Raw genomic sequence first — 22468 nt, 5'->3', positions numbered from 1 at the left:
GGGGAGTATGCAGGGATACTCCTATCAAGAGGTTCCTGTCGTCCATCCACCAGCCAAGGTCCTCCTCCTCACCTCCTCGGAAAGAGGAATGAGGAAGGACTGGGGTCTTGGGGACTGGGACCAATACTCCTTTAGTCTCCATTGTAGAGACGGCAGGCGAAGACACCCATGAGGTACCAGCTTCTCCAGCGACGACAGGTGACCGATGTCGACTTGCCATTGCCGGGCTAGCTGTTCCTGTCGAGACAGGAACAGCTGCGCTGCCTGCCTGAACCTGCTGATACGAGAGTCCAAGGGAAAGACTTTCACTGCTACTGTGTCTATCAGCATGCCCAGGTACTATATCGGGGGAGAGATCCTACTTCTCGAGATTCACCAAGATCCCAAGATCGCTGCAAAACTCGGGGAGCCAATCCCTGCCCTGCAGCAACTGAAAGCGGGAGCTCGCCAGGACTAGTCAGTCATCGAGATACCTCAGCAGACGTATCCCATGCGAGTGGGCCCAAGCTGACATGAGCGAGAAGACTCTCGTGAACACCTGGGGAGCGGTCGAGAGCCCGAAACAAAGTGCCCTGCATTGGAAGACCGTCTCCCTGAGGACAAAGCAGAGGTACTTATGAGAGGACGCATGAATGGGTATTTGAAAATGCGCATCCTTCAAGTCCACCGTAAGCATGAAGTCGTTCTCCCTGACGGAAGCAAGCACAGATTGCGCTGTTTCCATCGTGAACCGAGTCTGGCAAACGACATGGTTCAAGGGAGAGAGGTCTATGACTGGTCTCCATCCCCCTGAGGCTTTCTTTACGAGAAAGACACGGCTGTAAAAGCCTGGAGACTGGTCCGACACAACTTCTACAGCACCCTTGCTCAGCATGGCTTGCACTTCTTGCTGTAGTGTGGTGTCCTTTGGAGAACCTTGAACATACGTGCAGAGATGGACCAGAGTGTAGGTGAGGGGAGGCTAAGGCTTTAAGGGTAGTAGATATCCCTTCCGAAGGACATCCATTATCCAGGTCTCGGCTCTGTGTCGCTGCCATGTTGCCCAATGGCTCGACAAGCACCCACCCCAACCTTTGCAGCTTTTGGGGGAGGAACGCCCCCCCTAGCGTTTCCCCTTCTTCTTCTTCCCTTTGCCCCCTTTACCGGATTGGAAAGTGGGCTGAAAGGTGCGGGAGGGACCCCCCTTTCTCGAAGAATAAGAAGGCTGGGTGTTTCCATGGGACCCCTTCGAAGACTGGGACTTCTTAGGGGCTGAGGAAGTGCCAGCCTGGCCCGAAGACCTGGCCGCAGTGGTATGCGAAGACCCGGAGGTCTTGGCTACTGCCTGGTGGACAAGCTGGTCACTGTCATCAGCCCAGCGTTTGTCCACCGCGGCGTCCACCAACTCTCTGGGGAAGAGAGAGGTGGAACCCAGCAACGGTCCATTCCTTAGGGTTATTGCCGACTCGGGACCTACGGACCTGGAGAAGCGAGAGAGAACGGCGTCTCTCAGCTTCAGGACCAGGTTTGCCCACAGGTTTGCCGTCTGGTGGGCGAGGTAGGAGATAGCCCTACCCCCAGACTGGCACAGTCTCCCAAAGGCAGAGTCCTCCCAGGCACGATAGCGCCGAGGAAGCAGCTACCTTCGATACTGTGAAGGACCACAGATCCAGCCAGGAGACTGCCTGGAAGGCTGCCATGGCGGTGGCTTCCAGGGTTGCAGCTTCTTGCTGAGAGAGGGAGATGCTCTCTGCAGTAAGCCACTGCAACGAGACCCAGATCCAGACGCCTGAGGTCCGGGTCAACCTGTTTAGGAATCAACCTTCAGCTGGTGTAAAAGCGCTTCCGGAGCGGGGAAAGACCTTATCTGAGTGGCTCGGTGAACTGTCTTGCCCAGAACAAGACTATTCACCTGGTCGAGGCAGAGGAGGGGAAACCAAAGCCTTGGGGTCAGCAAAAGGATTTGAGGCGCGACGGACGATCCACAGTTGAACTGTCCTGCCCAGACACAAGACCATTCAAAAGTCCTCTGATAGAGATGAGTACCCATCCTGGGAGAGAAGTGGACCACTGAGCTGAGCTCCCACCGAAGCCTTAGGTTTATTTTGGGTCCCCAAAACCAATTGGTTACCTAGCAAAGGGACCTACAGTTTATGGACAATCCACAGATAGGAGAAATTAATGGTCCCAGAAATAAATTCCTCTTAGGTCTTCATTGGTCGTCAGATCCTCTTATTCTTCATTGGTCGGTCAGAGATTCGACCTTGCGGCCAGCAAAAGAACCCCTGTATCTCAACGGGTGTCCGCGTCCTGGGGAAGAGGACCCTCAAAACCTTCCAGGGTGGGGTCCTCCTGATCTACTCTCCCTGCAGGAGGGAGAACCTTGGCAGACCCCCGTGATCCTTCCTGCACCATGCGGGTGTATGACCTGGCTGAACCGAGGACCGAGCCAGGCACGTACACCCCCGAGGTAGAACTTTGAGGAGACAACTCGCTGGAGTTCTTCCTGTTTGACTTGTGCCCCCTGGGAGGAGCCCAGGAGGTAGAGGAGACAGGCGAGGAGGATCGGGCACTCCCACTAGTCTTGCTGGCAGAACCAATAGGAGCAGCGGGGTGGGAGCTGTCACCAACCCGCAGTGGTGACGGCAACCTGGGTCGAGGAGAACACTTTGCCTGGGCGGAGTGTTCACCCGAGGAGAGCGGAGGAGCTCACGCGAGTCCATCCGCGCACTCAGCTCCCCCGAGCCAGGCTGGCCACGCGAATGCGGTCTGGGACTGGGAGGAGTTGAGTGCGCAGCTGGCTGACGCGAACTTGCACTGTCCTCTGGATGCGCCCCAGTCTTCTTCGAGACTGTAGCCTCTCTGGAAGACTGAGCAGGGGACCTCTTCTCTGCTTCTCCTGGTGTTCGACCCGAGGGACTGGTGCACTATCCCAGGAACCTGACTTGGCACTCACTCGCAGAAGTACCAGCAGGAAGAGTCGAGGCACCTGCATGCCCGGACTCTTTCTCTCGCCCCACGCCTGGTCTGTACGGGAGAGGTTTCTCCCGTATCAGCCTGGGGTACTCAGGTCTCCTTGAGAGACCCAGGTTAAGAGACCCGGGTGCTGTGAGCAACTGATGTCCGACACCTGCTGGCCTTAGAGCAGGTTTCTTAGGCACAGCTGGGGGTGCAAACCTTGGTCTGCACGCCCCTGGTTCCCAATGTGACTGACCCGGAGGCCAGAGCAGCAGTTCCCTGATCCGTGGATCGGGAAGAGCCAATGAGAGATCCCACTGCCTTCCCTCTGGAAGGAGGTAGTCCCTTAGAAGTCTTGGTGCGAGACTTCTTGGGGAGACTTCTTTCTTCGGTTGGAGGAAGAGAAGAGGAAGGAGGAGGAGGAGGACAACGACTTCCTTCTCTTCTTCGCCATCTTCTTCAGGATGGCAGTCAAGTCCCCAAACCATGAAGGAGCTAGGCAAGGAACAGGAGACAAGAGGCCAGGGGAGCAGGCACATCCCAGGCAGAGAAGATGGTGCTCAGGCCAGCAGTTACCTGGGCAGGTGCAGAAGTGGCAGCCAGGAACCAGGAAAGCCAGGAGGGACTGGGAATGCAGGCACGGGTGGTGTCGAAGGCAGCCAGGCCGGGCCATGGGAAACCAAAGGCATGGGAGACAGACGATGTGCCAGGCTGGACAGGAGCGAGGAACCAGAATCATTGTCATGAATGGCCCAGGGTTGGCAACAGGGGCAGGGACAGTCAAGATAGGGCACCAATAGAAGTCACCATGAAGGAGGGGCCTGGTCAGGGATAACGGGCCAGGAACCCAGGAGGCAGCGGCACAGAGTGCAATGTATGGCAGGGGGCCAAACCTGGGTGTCCAGGTGAGTGGTCACTACACAGGCAGCTTGGTAAATGCAACATGGTGACTGGTGGTGGTGGTGTTGTTGCTGGTGGCTGTCACTGGGTCATCAGACAGATGTGATGCCAGACACTCCAGTGATGGACACCTGACCCAGGTAGGCCCAGGTGTAGCCAGGTCGATGATAAGTCTGACGCCTGGCTATCTAACCCAAAACCTGAAGAAAAGTCGGGTTAGGCTGGGAAGTCTCCACTCGCTCTGGAGGAAAAAATTCCCCTCCAGAACGAGAAGAGACCCCCAAGAGGATGTCCTGGTCAACCGCTCCCCCACGCCCTTCCACAGCTGATGAAACGAATGAGGAAGGGGAGGGGGAGTCCTCACCCAAGGGAGAGGGAGCAAGCAGGGGAAGCTCGCCAGGAGGGAGAAACGAACCTGACACATTAGCCACCACCGGAGTCATCGGGGGCGTGTTACTGTGGCGGGATTTTAAAACACAAAAAAACAGTACACAACACTCACCCTGGTCCTCGGTTGCTGGAAGATGGAGTATAAAGACCGTCCATGGTTGCCAACACAGCACACAAAACCACACAAACCAAACCAAAACAGAAAACACACGACTCACGAACATACAGTCAAGAACAGCACACTAACAAGGAAAAACAACAACTCCTGAATCACCAGTCACACAAACAAACTGTTTAAGACCAAAAAAAGACTGACCAGCACTAACTCTGACTCAAAACTAACTCCAAAACCGAAAAATCCTCACATATATTCCACAGACAGACATCAGGAAACAAACTAACGACCTCATCCCTCTTCCAACAACTTAAGCACTCACTAACGACAATTACACTCTCTCTCTCTCTCTCTCTCTCTCTCTCTCTCACAAAACGTTGGGAAATGCTAAATAAAACAAATTTATTCATCCCTCTATAATTCTCCCCCTTTTAGCATTTCCCAACCAATACCTTTCCACACTGCATTCAAATTGCCTTACAGACACAATCAGGATGCTCACTAGCAGGTCCTCTAGATCGTGTTCGGAAGGCAATCATTCTCTCAGAATCATTCTCTCTTCTAACAACATTCAAATCCACATCTTCTCCTCCATTCTCTCTCAGATTCACGTTATCTTCTTCACTATTCCCACTCTCAATTTCAACAATCTCATCTATACCCTCTAACTCGCCCCCGAATACCTCCCCAATTCTTCAACTAACCCATCCCATTCGCTCATTGACCTTTCCAATTCTTTGGAAGGATTCATTCATGCTTTCAATCACTGGTCTATCACTGACATGCTCTCTTACCTTACACTTTCGCTCACCTCCAACAATTCACTTACCCCTGCAGTTCAGTCAACTCAGTTATATCAAACCTGCATATGACTATACGTTCTATTCAACCATCCCATTCATCCGTAAACAGCAGGATCACTCATTTCCACTTTGGCACTCACACCCCTATCACACAACATTACGACCATTCCCAGTTCAATGACTTAATGTTCTTCCACTTACGTTTTCTACCATACTCTATCAAAACAAATTGCTGATCCTCCATGGACACAAGCTCTCATTCATACCAGGTTCACCTGTGGTTCGATTTCAACCATTTAATGACACCCCATTCTCTCACACATGATATCCGAGATATCCTTCCATCTACTGCTTGTGATGCGCTCTGCAATTTCTCTCACACTGTCCATCTAACATAATTCCCCTAAACATAAAAGCCCACTGGGAAACTTTGTTCATACTTACCCTCAAATTTTCAGCTTTATTTCCGAAGGTCAACCGAATTTCAATTACTTCTTTCAACACTTTCTCGCCACCTTGTAACTTTCAAACCTTTCATGGTGCCTTCTTCCATTCCTCCCTGGGAGGCGTCATTCTCAGATGACCAATCCCATTCTCACTATTCTTTTCAAAATTTAACGCATATTTACAGGGGAGGAGGGAGGGCAATATGAATATATATATGCACGGTGGCGTTGTATACCCACAACGAACAAACTTTATTTTTATCATCCCAAATATCATTTTCACTCATCATACTAATATCTCTGTCAATATTCTCACCGTTCGCCCCAATCCCATTCTTTGGGCATAGAGACAGCCAATGTTCTATGCCCCAATCAAGTATTGGTAACATTTTTTCAAACTCCCCTTAACAAATTCAGGCCCATTGTCACTGAACATTACTGGACACTTGGGCACTCTAGTCAACATCACTTTACCCACCATTCCCCCTACAGTCTGACCTTTTTGTTGGCGACTTCTAGATGATCTGTCAACAAACTTGACCACAATGATCTACCATCACAACCAAAGTCCTCTAAAGTCAGCATTACTAACAATCACAACCATCTCAAATAACTCTTTCATCTGCAATCGCAACACAGGTGGATTCGCATGAAGACTGCCTTACCCTTCTGACAGTCCGCAAAAACACAATTAAAAAGGGGATAGGATAAATTTTACTACCCCCAGGCACATACAATTGTCTCTCATGCATTCCCATAATTTATTTTTCCCCAGATGCCCAAACAATCTTTATGCACCAATAAACATCTTGCCAAGAGTGTGAGGCAAACACCTTGACTTCAAAATGTGGCACTGGCAATAATGTCACTGAGTACCATATTTTTCCTGATGCAAAAATAAACTATACCAACATACCCTCAAATCCTCTTGAGCACTTAACTCTCAACAACTTAACTTGGAGTCGTCCAACTTCCTACTGTGCACCCCTAACACACGTCTCTAAACAAGAATTTTCATGCATTTTTGCATCTGGTTTAATTTCCTCTTCACTCAACAAATCATTTTCACCATAAATATCTACCATACCTACAAAACTAGTTTTTTAATCCCCTCCTTTAACCTTCAGCTTAACCCTGGACATAGAACTCCCTCCCGGTTCCTGTCACACTAATATCATGCAAACCTTAAAATTCAAAGTGTCTAATAAAAAACATGTTGACCTATCATTCTTATCCAAGACTTAGGGCTTAAAAATATGCATTGTGTCAAATCCCCTAACTGAAGCCCAATTGACCTCCTCCCATACTAACACACTCCCTTGTCCCAGAGCCATGAGGAACTGCCGATTTTCTTTTAACAATCCACCTTAAGAGATGCAGAGTGGAGAGGCTACTCAAAGGACTTGTGCATCAAAAACTACAATATTTATTCCAAGTTCCAACTACATTCGTAGCTGAGAACCTTGGACGTCTTGAAACTCTCTCTCATCGGCTGGATTCCTTATTGTCAGACAAAGATAATCCTCTGTGTCTGAATCAATCAAAGCATATCCTCAACCCTAACGCTTATTCCCTCATTTTCCCCACTGCTAATCACCTTTCTTAACTAAAGGAGAAAATAATTATGGCTTTCACAGTGAAGATTTAAAATCACATTCATACCATTTTCTACACCCTTCCTTTGAAGGTTGCTCACTTCGCCTATTATATCCAAAGAACAAGAACTGTAATTTTAACATTTCAGCCACTACCAACAACACTTTCAAACCCTTTTCTGACCAAGTTTCTAATTCCCTTCTGAAAGCAGTCAGGTCCTTCCGGCATCTCATTCATCACCTTTCTCGTAAGTGGGTTCATGTATGAGGTACTCCGTCAATCAACCCATTTGTTTCAAATTACTCCCCAAACAGACATTCCCAACCAGAAGAGAAACCCGACAACCAGTGGTTGCTTTACCAAAATCCTACAGGTATTGGTCATCTCGTCCCAGTCGCTCCTAACCCTATCATCTCGTGCAGTCCACTTCTCCCAGAATTTAGAACAAAAGGCTGTCTACATCTATTCCCGTCCAATCCCAGGAAGAGCAAACTCATTCAAATGCCCCAGGGTCTCAGTAAGATGAGCTTTATAGAGGGAACCATATTCTTGAGGTCGATGAAAATATCCACAAGATGGCGACCCCAAAAATTTTCAAAAATCTTGGCAAAAACTCCTGATGAAGGGTCCATTTCTTCACCGGCAGGAGTTGATGGCGCCTTTCCAGGCCTTCTGAACATTTTCTAGCCTCAACAAAACTTGTGAGAATCGAAATGTTTGTGCCAAGCATCCTCAAAGAATAATTCTCTTGCAAGGCTGAACAGGGAACAAGTAGTATTGTCCGAGTTTTCTCTAGTCGATTGAAATCTTGGACCTCAAAGATTGGCGAGCTAAAAAGATAGCCGCCAAATCTTTGAAGTCTGTGCCAGGACACCTGTTCCTCACTCTCCATTCCTAACAATTCCTTCCTCTCTGTTGCCCGTCCAACCTGTTGACGACCCGTCGGAAAAACAACAATCTTTTATAAACTTCCTTCAATTAAACCCAAAAAATCCTTTCAACGTTGGATCGAGCCACCACCCCAGATCCTCTTTATATAAAGAAGAATTCTTCAATTCCTCTTTCAAGTCTTCCATATGCAAAAAGTTCTCCCAAAAGAACTGAAGAGGCCTTTCCAAGACTTACCCAGAAAACAAACTTCTCCAACCTTTCTAAACTGGTTCAAGCAGACTCATATTTCTCTCACTACATGTTTCACTCCAAGAAGGCCGAACTTTCATCTATAAAAAAGTTGCCTTCTTGCACGGAGACGCTCAAAAAGCCAGAACCATCTGAATTCATTGACCAATGGACAGTGAGGGGATCAGCTGCGACTTCTCCACAGACCAGAAGTCCCGGGGACTGGTAGTGGCAGGAACTAACTGAAAAGGTCCTCCAGATACCTTAAGCTCCCCTCCTCTCAAGAGGCATCCAAGTAAGTGAGATCTTGACGATCTAATTTTGTAAACACTTTCATTCCATTCATCTTGTAAACACAATCAGACAAAATTCAACAGGAATCGCTGGTTTCCCAGGCAGTCAACCACCTTCCGATAATCCACACACAGACGGCAACTTCCATGATAACTTCGCTGATCGGACGAAATGGTGCTTTCCAACGTGGTATGGCATCTTTCAATCAACCCACCCTCTCAAGCTCCTCACACTGCTCCTCTATCCCAAGATTGATACCTGAGATAAAATGTCACCGAACGTGGATGAATTGGGGGCGTGAAGATCAGAACTATTTTGGAAATTCCAAAGATTGACCCCAAAATCCCCGGATCAAGGGCCTGCCTATCCACAACATTCTCACTCAATCGCTCCATCTTGAACTTATCACTTCGGACATTTTCATCTACCTGTTGACTCTTTCAAACAACTCATACTCCAGCCTACTGAAAGATTTTGGGACTCACAGAAATCAATGTCTCAGTAAAATCCCATAACACCAACGTCCAAGACCTCTCTCACATATTCCTCGGACTCTTCCTGACATCTGTTCGCAATGAAGTTAAATAATTTTCTGATTGACAGGAAAAACCCCATCAAACAAAAACAAAAGAGGAGAGATTTATTTATGGGAATCAAACCAATACCTCACTCTAACAGTTGGAGGGACCAAACGCTATCCGGCACTCCACTTTCCAGGCTCACAACTTCTCCAATCTCATGGTTTTTAAAGGAGTCTGGAGATGAAAGGCAGTCACTTCCACAATTTTTGAACCCTGACATCCTTCCCCAAATACAAATCTCTCCCCTTTCATACGCGATTCAATTACATTTGCTACTAGGATTGAACCACCATTGCATTTTTAAAAATTTACTTCCCAATAAAATATCATATTTATCATTTGTAGATCTCTCAATCACATGAAAAATCACTTTGAATCCATCATAACCCCAATTTCTAACCGTTTTGAGAAAAACTTCCATATTTTACCTAAATTTCCAATGTATTTATTTGCTTGACAGTTAATTTGATGTTTTATGACATAATGAAATCCATTCAAAAATAGACATGCAAAGTAATATAACTTCGCTAAATGAAGGCAAATCAATCTTGGTGTCAAAACACTTGCACACTCATGCACTCGTCAGTCTTTCCAGCAAAACTCTCCCTCAGCAACAACCCCTGACTGACTGCCATGACTGCCCTAGTTGCATCCTGGAGGAACCACCCATTTCCCCTTCAGGGTTTCCCATAGATCGCTGTCAGATCATTATTTCATCTTTCGTCTACATACCTGTGATACATGCCCTTCCATTATATTGACAATATCATTACATTATGAAAACATTCTTTGACTATAATGTTATTCTTGTTTTATAACTTGCCACAACTGTTACATTCACTTTAAATAAAACTTTCAAGAAGATGGTCAGATCAGAATGTATGATGCCACCTGTATCCCAGAAAATTTGATTTCCGATTTTTTCGTCAAACACTCCCTTAAGACAAATGACAACTTGCCCACACCTTGGAGAGAGAAAGCCCACCTTGAAAATCTTCTTTGTAAACAGATCCTTTCCACATCTAAAACACTGATAATCAGAGAAGAAGACTCAAAACCTTCCTTTGTACACAACTATCCTGTGACCAACCCGTTGTTCCCTTACAAACCCATCATCTTCCTCACTGGCACCTCCAAGTAGTTGCTCTTACACTCCTATCTATTACAACTATCGGCCATTCTCATTGGGCCCCTCAACACTGCATCCCTAAAGCTAGTAAACATGGTAAAATCATCTACCCCAGCCCTTACACTTACACGTGTCATCTCTTTTATAACCCTGTCAATCTTCTCTGTAATCTTTCCAATTTCCAAAATTTCTCCCCAAGTCAACCTTTCATTAAGGACATCTTTTCTTCTCCTTTGGCGGGTAGTTCACAAATTCTCTAACTCCATCTGGCACTGTCAAACAACTTCCGCTACTAACTCCTTACATTCATCTATCCCATCATCCCCAAACTTCTTCCTTGCCAACGTCTCCAGCCTACAAGCATACAGTGACAAGGTTTCCCCAGCTTTCATTCTTGCCTCATCAAATTCATTCTTCCTGAAGACAACAACGGCTTGGCGCGAGACAAGAGAAAAGGCCAACTAGTCTAGCCTCACCTTGTCATACTCAACATCTCCCAGCCACTCATAACAACCCTATACATATCAAGCAAAAACCCTGGTCAAATATTCTCCTAATTCTCGTGCCTAAGGTCTTAAGTCTCCCCTACTTATCCTGACAAAACCTTTCATACTCCCTAAAGAAATCATGCAGCCCTACTTCCATACTCATTATACCTTTCACACTGGGGTACCTCCCTCACATACATAGCCTTTCTCACTTCTTTCTCACTTTCACTCTCACTTTACTTCCTTCCACTCTGTCCTTTCATACCCTCTTCCGAATACAAAGAGTCCACTTCGTGACATTCATCTTACTCATTACACTCTTCTTCCCTTTTTTATCCACTTTTATCCACTCACCTCCATCCACCTCACTATCAAGACTGCCTTCACCCTCTCCCTCTTTCCTGCCTTTCCCAAGAGGCGAGTCCCTTCTTACCAGTTTCCTTTCCCTTTCCCTTCTTCCCTTTTTCTTCCCTGACAATCCTTCTTTCCCTCTGTTCCTTCCCCTTGCAGCCTGGGTGACCCTTTTCAGGACCCTGCCTCTCATTCCCTCGTTTCTTACTTCCTATTCCCATATCACTTTCATCACTCACGCTTCCATTCACTTCTTCCTCCTTTTCTTTCTCTCTTGCCCTTCACACATTCCAGAGAACCTGCCTCCAACAGCCCCTTCTCAAAAAACACCCACTGAACATACCTTTCACCATTTCTTCCACACCTTTCATCATTCCCTCCAACTTTTATCCACCCTCTCTTCCATTCTCTCTTCTGACTCTTTCATCTCCCCTTTCATTTCTTCTTTTGCACTTCTTAGCATTCCCCCCATCTCCTCCAACTGACTCCTCAATCTCTGCACTCTGGATTCTCACCCCTCAACCACGTATTCACCTCTCTCAATTTCAGCAGTTCCTCTTCCATCCTTCCTTCAGTCACCCTCCAGCCACAATCTCAATTGCAGCTGCAATTATACCAGCTGAACACGTTGGGCGCCAAATATTATGTGGCAGGATTTTAAAACACAAAAAAACAGTACACAACACTCACCCTGGTCTCGGTTGCTGGAAGATGGAGTAAGACATCCAATTAACACAGCACAAAAACCAAAAACCAAAATCAAAACAGAAAACACACGACTCACTAACATACAGCAACAAGAACAGCACACTAACAAAAAAACAACAATTCTGAATCTCAACAAATTCTCTCTCTCTCTCTCTCTCTCTCTCTCAAAACGTTGGGAAATGCTAAATAAAAACAAATTTATTCATCCGTCTATATTACCCTTAGAAATTCTGAATAGAAAATGGGAATGTCTCCTCCCCTCAAATTTCCTCCATTGATCAGGAGACCAAGAGCAACACTCACTGACAAGGAGTGTCACGTGAACACACACGCCCCCCTGCAAGATGGGCAAAGCGTGTGGTCCGCCGACCTAGATCTAAAGAATACATTTCTTGCCTCCTACCCCAGGACACACACTCTGGGGATAGGAAGGCTCTAGAACAAATCAGCATTCATGCTTGCAAGAAAAAACAAAAATTGTAATACCAAAACACCTGAGAAAAAGCTCAGTCAGGCAGACCAGCCCAAACTATATCCCCATAGCTTTTACCCAAAATTGGGTTTAATCTGTCAGCGTTACTCCCGCCTACAGGAAAATCTTGTTAAATGAGTTACCTGACCTTGTTTTAAGTTCAAGTCTCGGCCGTTTCCAGATCCCCATGCCTGAAATCCAATTCAAATTGAAGTGGGGAGGACCGAGGGAATTTCATATTGGTCAGAACAATATTAGTTTTATTATGAAAACTTTATATTGCAATACACTCCTGAACACCTGAATTGGCCCGATTAACAAAATTTTAAGGAGGTGGGATCAATCTAATTCAGCCCGACCTGCCAACAGGAAAGCAGGTAACTCATTATTCGCCTACTTTGTATAAATGAATGTATCCTCACCTGGTTATCCCACTCGGCAGATGAGAATGCCTGTAGAGAGAGTACCCCACGTCATTCTCATGTCTAGGTACTGTCTGAGTCGAGCTACCTCTCATGTGGTATTCAAACCTCTTCATGGATAGAGAGTAGCAAAATAAAAAATCAACCTACCATGTGGCTAATCACAGCCTCCAATGAGTAGTGGAGAATGACCCTCCCATGTGGCTTATCAAAGATTAGTGGAGGGGTACAACGAACCTCCCATGTGGCTAATCAAAGCACTCTCATGTATGGAGGGGCACGATGAACCTCCCATGTGGCTAATCAAAGCACTCTCATGTATGGAGGGGGACGAAGAACCTCCCATGTGGCTGTAGCCTCTCATGTATGGAGGATAAGTTGAGTGTGCAGGATCTTGAGTTCTTTCGCCATCCGTTGCCGCTGATGTCTGCACAGAAGAGGTTGAAGAAACCAAACCTGTCCATTGGATCTGCCTAACTTCACAGTACTAACGTCAAACTTAATACTCCCACTATGAACCCCGACTAACAGAGAATCCAAAGTTCCTCAGACTACATTCATTACCTAGAGTTTCTCCCACCCTTGACATTACTACGTAGTTATAAGATCGAGTTGGTTGTCACAAAGGGACCAAGCGAGTAACTCTTCTTCTAAGAAAACTGAATGTCTTTGAGGTAGAAAGTCGTGAAAACTGACACAGACTTCCAACTGTCCGCCTCTAAGAACCTCCGCACTAAGAAAGTACCCCCTTAGCTAAACGAACGCACCCACGATAAAATGGTTAGCTGCAACACACGGACTAAGAGAATAACATTCATGTAAGAAGGAGAAGGATGAATCTCCCAAGTGGCTATTCAGAGCCTACCCAGTATGGAGGGAATGAGGTTGTGTGCTGAGCCGTTGACCCTCCGCCCTGCAGGTTGCGGCAAAGGCCGACGGCCGACAAGCGAAGAAGTATCCCAGCGCTGGCGAAACAGCCTAGGCTAGCCTACGAGAGCACCTCTTTGGGCTCTCGTAGGGAAACTATCAAAGACTAGGATACTTAAAACGGACTAAACTTAAGTTCATGTGATTCTACTATCACTGTTGCTTAAGATTCTAAAGCCTAAAAGGAATTCCTCTATCTGGTTAACCTAATAACCACCGCACTACGTGAATACTACCTTAGTTAAATGAGCGCACCCTAGATAACAGACCTCGCCGTTAAACGTGGACTAAGAGAATAACCTTCAGAGTCTTCGCACTAAGAGAATACCACCTCAGCTAATTGAACACACCCTAGATAGGAAAATTCGCCGCTATATGTGGTGAGGGGAAATGAATGTCTCTTAAGTAAAGGAAGAAAACACAGACAGACTCACAAGTAAACTACCTCCAGAATAGAAGACTCTGAACCATTCCTTGGAAAGGAAGATGAAGTGGACATACTCCAAATACTGTGTAGTAATGAAAAAAAAAACTGTTAAATGCTAAATATAATGTAACGTCAAATTAAATTGTGTTCCAAGGCATAAAGCTCGCACCACACGAGAATCATGAAGTGTGCCCGCAACTGTGCTTGTGGAGTGAGCGCCTATGAACCAGGAACCAGGAACCCTCTCTCCGAAAGTAACTAATCGCATCCTTGACAGCGGATGGGAAGGATTCTGCGGTGAGACAAGAAGTGTACACAGAAGCAGACGGAGTTTCTCAACCTTTGATAAATAGACTTTAATATTCGCATCGGACATAAAGACATCCCCGCTTCATGCCGGAACCGAACACTTGCAGATAAAGAACCTTAAACGAACGAAGCAGAGTTTTAGCCTCCGACTCTGTCTTCGCCACGAATTCCAGAAGAAGAGAAATACTTATCATTTCCTGCCTAGGAAACCAGCCTAGAAAACTTCCCCAAGCTCGCCCACCTTTTTATCTGCAGCTAAAGCCGAAAGAAAGAAAACACCTAATCAGTTATCTGAACATTAGAACTTCCGACAAATCTCACGAAGGAGCCCAAGTCAGCAAGACCGGACATTAAACTTAAAGGAACGTAATAAATCAAAGAAGATCTTACTACTAGAAATTTTCGGGAAGATGGAAAAATGTACTGCTAAGTGTTGAGCGGTAGCCAGCAATAGCCGAAAATGGAAGAATCTTGACTTTCCGAAGGAATAAGAGAAAACCAGCTATTTTGGTTATGGCAGGCCTAAAGATGGAATGACCTTCCTTACGACACAGACTTCCCCATGTCAAGCTGACCTGGTAAAGCTTACGGGTTGACTTTCTCAAGCTGAAAGAAACACTGTCTAGACATAGCTTTAGAGTGTCTGGACTGTCTAGCTGTTTGCTCGGCAGTCGCCTGCAACTAGGTTCATCACGCAAGAGTTTGGATGATAATGGTGAAAATGCGGTTGTCTAAAAGATCTTCCGCATGAGGAGGAACATCGGAACTTGCGTAAGGAGCATTAGGAATTCCAGAACCAGGTTAGCTAGAGTCTAGAGTCATAGACGTCTTGACACTCCAACAATTCCTGATTACCTGATGAATGAGACCGAATGGCGGAAAGCATACACCTCTGAGTTCTAATGATCTTGTTCTCCCCCGAGTTCTCAGATACGACACGGCAGTTACGATGTCGCAAAGCAGACCCACTACTGTGCTACGCACTAGGACTGAAAAACACCTGAGGGCTTCCTTTGCAGCCCTGAGGTTCCCAAAGGTTGACTCCTCTCGTTCCCGATCCCTCCAGAGTCATGAAGCCTGGGTTCCTCCAAGGTTGCTCCCCAACCTTGATATGAGGCATCTGAGTACAGATGAATGTCGGGAAGAGGGGAGACTATAGACCTTCCGGATGTCAGATGCGCTGCTTCTGACTATCACAGAAGATCCGACAAGCAAGAATCGTTCCAGATTATACCTGCATTCTCGATGTGGAAGTCCCAGCGATTCCTGAGATATACCTGAAGAGAAAGCATGCGGAGAGACAAGACCCTGAGAGAGAGAGAGAGAGAGAGAGAGAGAGAGAGAGAGAGAGAGAGAGAGAGAGAGAGAGAGAGAGAGAGAGAGAGACATCTCTAAGAGGCTTCTCCAAGTGGGTACCGGCTGTTCCCTGTTGGACAGGAACACCTCTACCTCCAACATTTTGTACCCTCGATGATGCATAATTGCCGACACTGGAGACATGAGTTAGAAGCAACAAGTTCGTTATACTGGCCACATTCCCTGGACCCAGAGCAGCCACACTAATCACAGCCTGCTGTGATGCTACTGCTGACGATGGCTACACGAAATTGACCATGGAGGAGATATCCTCCTCCCTAAAAGACTGTTGCAGAGCGCAAAAGGTGCCCTCAACAGAACCCTCTCCGAATGTCTGGATAGTGAGGCGGAAACTTTAAAAGAAGTCCCTCCTCTTCTGCCAAAGAACGTTGTACATTCAGGCGAAATGTTAACCTGGTATGCCAGCCCCATTGACACCGAAGTGATGAGGTGTCAGGCAGTACAGGATCAAAGGAGTATATCATCTTGTTTGAAGAAAACCCTATCAACCTGGACACATCCACACAAAGTGGGACAAGGCCTCGAATGGCTGCAAAAGGTGTCCTCAAGATACAAGCCTCCCTATATGAAACTGAGACCAAACAATTGACGAAGGAACCTGAGAGAGAAGAGCCTCAACAGATATGTTGAGAGGAACCCTGACACCTGCAGAAGGGTTACCTGCTACCTTGTTAAAACCCCTCCTGAATAGGAAGCAAGGTTGAATCCTGCTTACTCAACCCTATCAAAGCCACTAACCTACATCTGACCCACCCAATGCCTGCCCGACACAGCCAAAGCAGACCAGATTCTTTGATGATTGAGCAACTACCGGTTCTGTCGCTTATAGCGACTTGAACATTGCTTGATTCGGTAGTGTAGGCTCCTCCGGAACCTTGGATTGAGGATAGGTGTGGATGAAGTCTACCATCCGCTTATACTCATTCTCATTAGCTGAAGGAGAACTAATATCCAGTACCGTATCCTTTTCTTTGAAAGAACAATCCTTGTCAGACTGGTCCGACTGAGCAGGAACAGGAAAGGGGCAGGCCGACCCCTGGAGGCAAACGCCGAACTTCGAAAACCCGGAACTCGCTGGGACACCTGGGTGCGTGAGACGGACACCTGACGTATCAATCATGAACATACTGGATGCACCAAAGTAGGTTGCGCAAACCCTGCACCACCCAACGAGGATGATGCAACACCTGGGCCGGCCACACCTGGGCGGACAACCCCACTCCTGAGAGCAAAGAGGCCAAGCCGCAACACCCAACCACTTAAATCCGGACATATCAAAACCACATGAGGATGGGAATCCGGAACTGAAGACCTTGAAGACCGGAATCAACCTCGAACCTACATGGATGCCTAGACAGAGGGACAGAGAAACCTGCAGGAAAGTTGAGAAAGAAAAAAGCCAAAGGAGGGAAGAAGGAAGAAGTCACACTCGGAGTAACCACCGGGGTGCCTAACGTCAACGTTGGACAGATGGAGAAGGTCCCAACCAGACTGAACTGAAAGGAGTTTCAAAGGGGAAGTTACCAGGTACCAAACCCAAGGTAACAGAGGAAGGCAAATTACCAGCTATCCTGAAGAATGGAAAGGCTGAGGAAACTATCGGTGCTGATACACTGAACAGCTGGCGCAGGCGAACCGCCAACTGCCGTAGCATCCACAAGAATCGCGGAGGATACATTACGGTTAGGAACCCATAAAGAATGAAAATAAGGAGTTGCTGACACCTCCACAAACACCTGAGAAGCAACTAGATCGGATGCCTGAGAAACTACAGGATTCGCAAAAGGTGATAAAGATGACGGATCCGTTAAAAGTACCCCTTCCCTTAACCCCGAAGAGAGAGAGGGAGCTGCTGAAGCTCTAATATCACAGGGTTGAACCAAGAAAGCCTTGCTCTGCTGAGTTAAAAGCCAAGAAAACAGGATGAGCAACAAAGACCAAGAAGAGCCCTCCAATGAGCGGACCGAAAAAGAAGATAAGGGCAATGGAAGAAAGCTTAGAAGAAAATGGGGAAAACGGGGAAAATTCCGTAGTGGCCGAAGAGGCCATAGATTTCAAAGGAAAAAGACTGGTTCTGTTCCCCACCCTGATAATCTTGATAGACATTATCAAATTCAGAAAATTCTTTAAGACATGATCATGAATATTGGAAAAACTTGATTGCCAGAATTACCACCATCGCAAGACGAAAGAAATTTTAACCCCTGAAGAAAAAGGAACCTTCAAGGAGTATTCAAAGGAAAAAAAAAATTCAGAACCAGATACATCAGAAACCAAATCTGAATGACCCTCCACGGATCTGAAACCTTTGTTGCACAGAGCACGAAGCAGGAAATAAAACCGACGACTGATCTAAATGAGAGACCTAAACATTAGAGACCCCAACCAAACCTGAACCCAAAGAAGACCACGTTCAACTACTCTTCCTGAATACTTCCTAAAGTTAGAATTCCTACCGTTCTGAGTGATTCCTAATTCTAAATCCACCTTAGAACTTACGCTTTTAGAGGGAAGGGGGAAAACTGCTACCAACACTGCCTGCTCCGCTCCGGGGGCAGGCAGATCCTACCCTCGAGGTTTGCGGTTCTCCATGACCCCGGCACCCGTTAGGGCTGGTTCTGGAACAGGCAGGGGGCTGAAAAAGAACGATTAGTATCTACAACACCAGTACTACTATCCTTATCTCTAGTTTCTGTTAATTTAGTCATAAAACTAGGAAAAAATAGACTAGACATACTAGCTGGTAACTTGTCCTCTAACTTTTGAATAATTCTTCCATCTGATCTACCGACCAAGACTTGCTGCCCATCTGACTGATACTACACTGCATCTTCCTACATAAAATACAAACAGAATGTCGAACGTGTTTGAGGGTACTCATCCTATGCTTGCAGGACGTGTAGGGCCGATGAGCGTCAGCATCTCCAGCAGTAGAGGGCTCTGTCATCGAAGATGTAAACAAAGTGGAAGTATCGGCGCTAGCAGACGGTGACATCTCCTTGTTTGACTTATCCAATCGACTCCAAAGTACCGATCCCAAAGTCAAAATCGGGAGAGAAGTTCCAAATCCAATCAATAAAGTATCCATCCAGGAGAAAATGTGTTGAAAACAGTCCAAATCGTGATCTGATGTCCAAATTCTTCAATGGGGGTCGGGCTAAATGACCAAAAGTTTGCCTGATGTGGGACACACCCACACAGCATGGCGAAAAAAAAGCAACTGGGGATCTCGAACTCACTCGGCCGGGACTTGCAGCAGTGTTGCCAATGGTACTTCGGGTAACTCATTTGACAAGATTTTCCTGTAAGCGTTGGTAACACTGACAGTTAATTATCCACTTAGTGGGTAAAAGATATCGGGATGTAGTTCGGGCTGGTAGGTGACCAGGGCTAATTCAGGTGTTCAGGGAGTGTACTGCAATATAATTACCTATTAGGAACACATACATTCCAGTGCTACTACTAAGATGATGTACTTTTCTCAATCCAAACAAAAGAAGTGGTATTGAATATATCTCTTACCTCATACTAAAGTATAGTGCAAGAACTTTCTGTTTGGGTTACAGTTCACTGCTTCCCCTCCTCCAGCAACCTCAGATGCTATAGTTGCTACCTCTTCATAATCAGGGAATGCCATTGTTTCTAGTTTGGAGTGGACAGTTTTGCCATCGATCTTCACTTCAAAAGAAGCTGGTGCGTCCTGGAAATAAGAGTACCAGGAAATATCAATAAAGTAGTCTCTAAGTACATAAAATACTGCAATGGTAAATTTGTTTTTGAGAGAGAAGAGAGAGTAGAGAGAGAGAGAGAGAGAGAAAGAGAGAGAGAGAGAATAAAAATAGTTAAATAATTCAACTAGATCCTCGAGTCTCAATTTTTCTATCGTGGCATTAATCCCAAGATATGTTAAATGATGGGTGAAAATCAGGGCAAGTTGAAGTTGAAGTAGAAATACTGTGGAAAGACACCAACAGAAACAAGATGAAAAGTACAAGACACAGGTAAAACAGCAGTGGCTTGAACGATTGCTGCAATGAATTTATAGCTCTGCCTGAAATGTTCTCTGCAGGGCAACTCTGAGAGAGAGAGAGAGAGAGAGAGAGAGAGAGAGAAAATCTTAGAGAGAGAGAGAGAGAGATAATTAGTATGGATTCAGTCAGCATTTGACTTAGTTACTGTATGGCATGATGACAGCTCTAATTTTGGAAGTAGATTTAATGTACCTTAATGGGTTTGAATAATGCACCTAGAATGTAGTAACGACCTGCAGAATCATATTAACGTACAGTTCATTGGTAAAGAGTTACACAGAAATGAAGGTACTTCTTTAAATTCTTTTTGAATTACAGTAAATGTATAATGGTTTTACTGTGATTGCTGATAGGAACTGAAAGAGAATTCAACATTTTAAAAGAATGAGTGGAAATTGTGAAAAATTAATGACTCATTATTATTGTAAAATCATTATAATGAGACTAACTAGTCACAATTTTAGAAACTCTTAGGCTCAGCCAAAAATTTATTCTTTAGAGAGATCAAAATGGAGCAAGGTTAAGTTACAGAAGTTTGATAGTCAGGAAGGATGAGATCAAAGGAAAAGGATGAAAAGGCAGCAAAAAATGAGCCATGCTTAGCAGGTTATGATATACTGTACTATAAGCTGGAGTGAAAACCATCTCACTTTACTCTTACTGCATGTGGAACTGAAGGGCACAAGATATTTCCTAGTTTATAAATTATGATTCTAAACTCTGCTTTCTTGAACTTTGTAACGATACAGTTTTAGCAAGCATGCATATACTAGATCACTTAGCAAACCATTAAGTCATTAAGATGTATTCAGAACAAGACATCTATTCTGAAGCACAGCCTTGCATAGAAAACTTCACTAATGTAACCAATGCACAAGTTCACATACTAATGAAAATAGAAAATTTTAAAAGTAATTTGTATTTTCCTAACATACAAACCGGAAGTTCTTCACATATATAGAATTTAGCCTGCAAATGTGAGCTGGAATGGCGCATTCAAACTTATTGACAAGCTAGTTACCTACCGACAGGCGGTCTGCCTCAACTTTGCCTTCCAGGTACCAGAGAGTGGTGGCTTTAGGTTTGTATGTTAGGACAATTATAAAATACAGTACTTTTAAAATTTGTTATTTGTTCCTACACAAATACAAACCTTCATTTCTTTACATAGAAGACTTACCCAGTGGTGGGAAGTATCTGGGTACTCTCTGAGCTGATTGGTAGGTTTGCCCAACATGGGGTGTTACCTTCCTGGTCTGTTTAGGAGAAGAAGAAGGGACAGCTTCTAGCATACAGTACATATGGGATGCAACAGACACCAGACTTCTGGACTATTAAGAGAAGGGTTTGTATGCCATTATTCAATCAAGCTGTACAACCCATACTGAAGCATCAGAGACAATAAAACAGGTAAACATTATCAAGGAGTTTGCTTCATTGTCTGTCCTTCTCTCCCCTTCCCAAGAGAGGAACTTGCATCCCTTCATTGCCAGTGAAAAGACTGGTGCTCAGTTTGATAGCTAACCTACAATCTTGTCTGTCCAGCTTGTAAATAGAATGGCACTCTGACTCTGTTTACCAGAGAAGGAAGTAAAGCGAGGAGGTGGAAAACCAGTCACTCCTAGCCTGTCTTCTGCCAACTGGACCTAGATGAGGTGCTACCTGTCCCAAAGGGAGCTGGGCTCACTAACTGACCCACTGAGCAGCCACCATTGGTGCAAGGAAAACGTGTCCAAGGCTAGTGGACAATGTTCTGCAGGTAAACAATGTGCAGGTTATCATACCCAATCACTTCTCCTCACACAATATTTGAAAGCCAACAAGCTCCTACTAAACTGCAAAGTATAGGGTGATGCCTCTAATATTATGAGCTCGTCTGGGCCACAATTTTCCTTCCACACTAGAAGAAAAAATGCCCACAAATCAACTTACAGAGCAATAACCAGAGAGTTGTTGACATCCAAACCTGCAGTGTCAGTACCTTCAAGACAGTACTGCAGCACTCACACAGAACTCAGTAGTACATATCTTGCAAAAGTTCCTACCAAGTTATTCAAAGACGACAAAAGAGACATGTTCATGACTGACTGTTCTGAATCTTGTTACAATAATTCAAGAAAATCCCCAAACAAATCTTCCAGCCTCCCGAGTGCCATACATACGAGAGCCCAGATGACTTGCCTATACCTTGCTGATGTTAGGACTAACCAGAAAGCCTCTGAAAACCCCAAAAAGACTTCGCACAGGCTCTGAGTCAAACTTCCAAAGGTGGGAGTCATGATCCTACCAAGATTTGAATCCCAGTGTGAGAAAGAATGTGATGTTTCTCAGGAATACAAAAGGTCTCCCTCAAAAGGAAAATTCTACTCCTAGTATCAAACCCTGGTTGAAGGTTGACCAAGCCTTTACAAAAGACCAGGGCAGAAAGAAACTTTTACAGGAAGGTAGGTGAGCAAAACATGTTGTTGCTGACAAACAGCTCCAAGCAGAATACCTCTCTCCACATCAATAATTGGAGGGATTCTAGTCTTGAAGACAGCCACTAAAGTAATGGAAGTATCCATTGAACTCCAATGGTGAGTGAGCAAAGAACCATCTCACCAAGGAAAATATCCAGGTGTGAAGTGTCAGAACTCCAAGACGTGG

At 45.5% G+C, this 22468-nt stretch overlaps 1 protein-coding gene and 1 long non-coding RNA gene across 4 annotated transcripts in view; one reads left to right on the top strand and one right to left on the bottom strand.

Annotated features, from left to right (window-relative positions):
* LOC136833484 (DNA ligase 1-like) overlaps positions 1-22468 on the top strand; it is a 440466-nt gene that overhangs the window by 65674 nt on the left and 352324 nt on the right. The window lies entirely within an intron of this gene.
* The window catches only part of LOC136833485 (uncharacterized), a 248166-nt gene that overhangs the window by 33311 nt on the left and 192387 nt on the right, over positions 1-22468 (bottom strand). For both annotated transcript variants that reach the window (XR_010851485.1, XR_010851486.1), the window contains exon 3: positions 19314-19481. This is a non-coding gene — a long non-coding RNA (uncharacterized lncRNA). The remainder of the gene's footprint in view (positions 1-19313; positions 19482-22468) is intronic.

The sequence above is a fragment of the Macrobrachium rosenbergii genome, chromosome 51 (genome assembly GCF_040412425.1).
Source record: "Macrobrachium rosenbergii isolate ZJJX-2024 chromosome 51, ASM4041242v1, whole genome shotgun sequence".
Lineage (NCBI taxonomy): Eukaryota > Metazoa > Arthropoda > Malacostraca > Decapoda > Palaemonidae > Macrobrachium > Macrobrachium rosenbergii.
Note: the sequence above shows the minus strand (reverse complement) of the source record. Positions and strands in the feature narration are given on the sequence as shown.